This window comes from Limulus polyphemus, unplaced genomic scaffold, assembly GCF_000517525.1.
Source record: "Limulus polyphemus unplaced genomic scaffold, Limulus_polyphemus-2.1.2 Scaffold382, whole genome shotgun sequence".
Lineage (NCBI taxonomy): Eukaryota > Metazoa > Arthropoda > Merostomata > Xiphosura > Limulidae > Limulus > Limulus polyphemus.
In genome coordinates, this window is record NW_013665992.1 from 365,326 (window position 1) to 371,744 (window position 6,419).

A 6,419-nucleotide genomic window follows, 5' to 3' on the forward strand; every position below is an offset into this window, starting at 1 on the left:
GACTCCCTACCTTATGTTCTTTTGCTACTGCCTCAATTACGTACTTTTCCTGAAAATTTGGTCTGTGAACATATGGAGTTAGAGTGTAGAATGATTTTCATATTAAGATTAAAATACTTTTCTTCATATTAAAATTTTCAACTTTCATTTGCATAATCTGTAAAGATTTCTAAATAAATATCAAACTATTTTTCATAAAAACTTTATATTTTACCTATTATTTTCTCTACCCTAATTATATACAGGTTCAGTCAATGTGACCGAGCTTGTAACCACCATAAAATTTTAAGGGTTGCAAAATGCAAAATACTGTTCTATCCTCTTTAGTATTGGCCATCAAGTCCCAAAATATACCCCCTAGAACTTTTTACTTCTAACCTTTTCACATCTATTACCTATGTTTATTCTACTGTAAGTAGAAACCTACCAATTATAAAGCAATGAATAACAGCTCCTTTCATTAGGCTGTTTATTTAACACCATTGACAACAAAGAAGCTCGTGCAGCACAATTATCAGAATTTTCCCACAGAGTTTATCATAACCCCAGCTCCAAGAACACAGCGGAAGAGGATTTACCTGCTTCTTTATAGTACAGTGGTTGCAACGAGAATTGTATAAACACTCTAAAGTAATTATGTTTATGATATGGCTCTATACAAAATCTATACACTAATACAGATCCAATAAACTTGGTAGATATTTGGATGTTAGTTATTGTCCCAGTGTGGTTGGAATTTAGCAGTGTTACATATCTGCTTGTTTGTTGATTTCCGGTAGAAATTCTTTCCGAGAAACTTCAGCAATACAAGTCCTTTCTTGATTAAATCAGTTTATTCTTTCTCGATAAAAATTTTTAGTACACAGTAATTCCACAGTCAGTACGTTTCTTGTCACTTTAAATTTAACAACTTTTACAATACATGCTATAAATCACAGCGATTCACAATCTCGATAACTTCGCTCTTTACAAGTGCAAAACACACACTAGCTCGAAACAGAATCGTAAATTACCCGAAACTCACCCTAACTACTGTTTGCTTTTTCATCTCCTGGCTTTTCTCTGCCAGGCTTATATACTAACAAAAAGGCGTCTCCAACATTCGCGGAGTTCCCCGATTATTCGAGAAATTCACCACGCATGCTCCCAGAGTCACGTGACTTCCGCTGTCGTAACAGCAGTATAGGTATACAAAATGTGTAAGTGCTTATGAACATGTATATATATATATATTAGTATTCACTCATAAAAGTTTAATTTTTAGCTATTTTTCTTAAAATATAAAACATTAAATACAAAATATACAGAAAAACAATTATTTTTAGTACTTGCGCTGTTATGAAATTGATTTGTATTCATGCGCCATACTTGTTTAGTTGCAAAACCTTGTCACAGGTCTCGTTTATTATTTCAAGTGGGGGTGGAAGACAAAGTAATTTGTGTAGATCTCAAAGATGCATTTTAGAAAACTAAAAAAATTATCAAATTACTGTACTGATACAATAAAACCACTGTAATTTATCTCGCTTTTTAACTAAGAAACCCTAACCACCTGGCCATGCTGGGACAAAAATTTGTAAGCCACGTCATGTTATTAAAATGGCAACAATTTTGTTTGTTTGTAGTTAACCACAAAGCTATACAATATGCTATCTGTACTCTGCCCACCATGGATATTGAAACCCGGTTTCTAGTGTTGTAAGTCTGCAGACATATCGCTATACCAGTGGGTAGGTGGGTGGGGGGTACTTTAATGAATTCAAGTGCCACTGTCAACTCAAGAATTTCCCTTTAAAGATGTATTTCTACTTGCTTCAACCTACCACTCATATCCTCATCTGTTCTAGGTTCTATAAATTGGTTACGTGCTAGAAAGTCCATCATTTCACGAGAAGCAAAAGCCTTTTAAAATCTACTACAAGTTCACCTAAGGTCTCTTCTTTCCTTCACATGTTGTTCCATAACTTTGTTCTGAATACTTCCTTCTGGTATGTCCCTCCAAACCTATTGAATAAGGTAACTATCAATGATATAGTTATGGCTCTCAGCTAGAAGGTTATTTAATGTCACTCAATCTGGTCATGTTCAATGGGCAGCAAGATGAATATCGTGTTACAACTGTACCTACTCACTTTGGAAATTATTTGTAACTGAGCTTGGTATGCCTCCCATGATACCTTTCTGTCATAGTTCATTTGTTTCTCAATCACATGATGTTGAATTGACTAGATAAATTCTGGAACTGAATTTCGTGAGACACAACTGGAGTAGTCCAGGAAGGGCCTACAGCCACAGATTGGATAGCAGTACAGTTAAGAGATGTACACCATATAGGTTCTCCTATTTCATATTTTGTAGTAAATGATGTTTTAGATTGAAATTATTGGGAAGATGCAGAAAGACATGTGGCTGATTTAACCTTTTTATTTACCAATTAATTTCCAGATGTTTTATGAGTCAGTGATGTCCTTTTCTACCACAATGTTCTCCTTTTGTACTAATTCAATTTTGCAATAATAGCCTTTCTGTACTTTGTTGATAACTTTCTTTACTTCATGAATGTCTTTTTGTACTTTAAGTTTGTCATTATAGCCTTTCAGTACTTCTTTATTCTTGTTGTTGTAAACTCTTTGTACATCTCCAATAGCTTCATCGATCTCATCTTCAATTAGATTTATTTCTGATTATAATTTAGAAATCTTCTTTAAGTAGTGTGGCTTTTTAAACTCCTCTTTTAAATTCTTGTTTCACTCTTTTCTGTGTCATACTTATGACAACGTTACTCTTACAGTATATAGGTAATGATGGAAGTGACTTGGGGCTTGAACAACACATAATAACTCTTAAGTTTTTGCATTGTTTCATCCACTGAGCACTTATATGAGCATCACAGAGTTCTTGCTTACTAGCCTAACAGCGACACAGATAGTTATGGTAGAGCTCGTGTGTTTCGGGGGTTGGAAGGGGGGACAAATGTAGTTCAACACTGAAATGAAAAATGCTCAGGATAGACATGAATTTGAAAACAATTAGAGTAGAAACTAATTTTCTGTCTTTTTTTTCTTGACCTTCTTTTAACTGTTTCGTCTTTTTTACTTCTAGTAGTTTCAATCTTGATTCATGATTGGTAATTGTCGTCATTTTTAAGCTGAAGTTTCAAAGTTCAATTCTATTTTAATCAAAATAATCCTTCTTCTCACATAAGTGATGTAATTTATTCTATTGTTGAGCAGGATCGATTGGATTATTTGGTAATGATAACAAATTAATTGGCCCGGCATGGCCAGGTGGTTAGGGCGCTCGACTCGTAATCTGCGGGTTCGAATCCCCATCCCACCAAACATGCTCGCCCTTTTAGCCGTGGGGGCTTTATAATGTGACGGTCAATTCCATTATTCGTTGGTAAAAGAGTAGCCCAAGAGTTGGCGGTGATGACTAGCTGCCTTCCCTCTAGTCTTACACTGCTAAATTAGGGACGGCTAGCGCAGATAGCCCTCGTGTAGCTTTGCGTGAAATTTAAAACAAACAAATTAATTTATTTGGCAACAATAACGAACTAACTCATTTCTTCAATAATATATGCTAAACGTTAAGTTGACACTCGTCGTATGCTTAAGACCCTTCCACACAAACTCTGAAACTACTGTAAGTCTAATAGTAATATACTAATAACGTTTAATATAAATTTACTTGATTGATAACAAACCTGACTAACTTACTGATTACTCATGTTTATATTGATGTAATCAAGTCTAGGTATTAGACAAATTAATTAGGTTCGTGGTATTATGATTATTGTGGACTTTTTTAAACATTCTAGGACTACTTATATGAACTTACTTTAAATACTTGATCATTATGTCTTGTGTCCTCTAGCTAACACTTAAATTAAAACATTGAAATATATTGTTACGACAGCGGAAGTCACGTGACGCTGCTGGCGTGTGCGAGGAGTTTTTCCAATGATCGTGAATTTCCTAGTTTGTTCCAGGCGCCCTCTTTTTTAGTATATAAGCTCGGCAAAAAAAGATAGAATTGCATATGCAAATAGACTGAAGATTGAGATAACTGAATTAAGCGAACAGTAGGTACCATAAGTAAACTGTGTGAAACGTGTGAATTATAGCGTGTTTTTATAAAAGTGGTTAAGTTAAAGTGACTGTAGAAATTCTGTGTATTGCAAAGTTGTATCGAGAAAGAATAAACTAGTTTTAATTAAGAAAGGACTTGTATTGCTGAAGTTTCTCTGAAAGAATTTCTACGGGAAATTAACAAACAAGCAGATACGTAACAATATCTTAAAACAATACTAATTACCAATATAATTTTCCCCTGTTCCACAACCCGCTTCTAAATCAAGAAGATTAGCTCATTGTTAATAAAGTGCTTCTGATCTAGAAGTGAGCCAATACATAACTTCACCTTTGTTTTCCAAGAGCCATGTGATTCTCTAAGTGTAAATTGACATCGTCAACAGAGGCAGTTTTGACCATGCTGCAGGGTTTGTCATGTATGAATATGACAAGACAGTCAAGAATGTGATATTCTTGGTTCCTACTCTTTACTTAGACAAGACGGCCCACTAACATACGAGATCCAGTAATCATGGACTGTGAGAAAGTGTACCCAGAATGTGGATATGCAATGACAATGTGTTATGGAAGAACCTATAGTATCCTGGCTGGCCTAGGTGTCAGAGGTGAAACCCAATGTGTTTAAGGACGAGAATGCAAGCCAGCTAAGCTTGTTAAGTGGTCGAAAGATTGCTATCTGAAAAGGTATGAATGACCCTTGCTTTCCATGCAGTCTAGTGAGATACGATATATGAAGACTATTGTATAAATACTAATCTATAATACCAGCTTAGACAGTCATTAATTTACATGACCAATAATTGAAAGGAAGTACTATTCCTTGCTTCCTGATGTTGTCTAGCAGAATATGTATCTTCCATTTTATGGATACTCCTCAATAACACCAGCTAGGACAGTCACTTGATTGAGAAACCAACGACTGAAAGGGAGGTTGGACATGTACTCGTGTATAGTTATAACCACCATGAACCATGAAGGTATAATACTACAACTACATATCTAAAGGTAGCTAGATAGTACTGTGACTAACCATAACATGACTGTCTAGAGGACAACTACATAGTACTGTAAACATAGCATGACTGTCTAGAGGGTAGTTAGATAGTGCTGTGACTAACCATCGCACGACTGTCTAGAGGCAGCTAGATAGTACTGTGACTAACCCTAATATGATTGTCTAGAGGGCAACTAGAGAGTAGTGTTACGTCTCTGGTCGTTAGTTAATCTCCCGTATAATTTATTTCCGATGAAACTTTAGCGACACAAGTCCTTTCTACAATAAAACTAGTTTATTCTTTCTGAATACAACTTTGCAATACACTTAATTCCACAACGAACGACTCACGCACTCGACCCAACTGTCCGTATCTATCTCTGTTTGCAATTCAATTACATTGTTGCGTCACTTCTTGGCCGTCTTATATATATACAAGAATACCGCAAATCTAGTAAACACTCGAGGATTCACGAACCTTCGAGAATATGACGTGTTACTAGGGTCACGTGACCCCCGCTGTCGTAACACTGCCCCTTCCTTAGTATTGTTTGTCCCGAACAATAGCAATTTACATTAAACCATTAAACAATTAACAATAACTTAATTAAATGTACAGAATTTACAAACACAAAATTAAAATTCAACAAAATCTCTCAATTTTATAGGACGTAAATTCTTCCGTACTGGTCTCCATCTCGTTGGCTTCTGCTTCATGTGGGGTTCATCTGCTTAACCAGGAAATGTCCTATCATCGGTAACAGTAACATCAGTGGTAGTAACTTCATCAAGGGCTTCACTGTTTCCCTTCTCAAAACCGAGTAGTTTTTTCTTTGACATTGGTTTTTCAGGTGACACGTCTTCAGCAGCATCATTTGTCCCAACTGAAATGTCCTGGACCGTGATAATGCCAAAGCCTGTTGGCATGCACCACTTTTGGCTTACTCACCGACCACATTTTATCCGGAAAGTCACGTCTGAGAGACAATCCACTATGTCATATGGGCCTTCCCATGGAAAAGACAACTTAGGAGACCTCCCTTTGGTCTTCCTGGGATTATACAACCATACCTTGTCTCCTGGTACAAAACTAACTTCAGTAGATCTCTTATCATAAGATAACTTCATCGAATCAGCGGAAGTTTTCAAGTTTGAATGCACTTGATGATAACACTTTCACGAATTCCGACACATTTTCAGGCAACTCTTCATAAGGTGGGCGTCCTGTTAAAAGATCCACTGGCAACCGAAGTTCTCGACCAAACATCAACTTTGCTGGAGTGTATCCAGTGGCTTCATGCTCTGCTGTCCTATGTGCCATCAACAGTGGA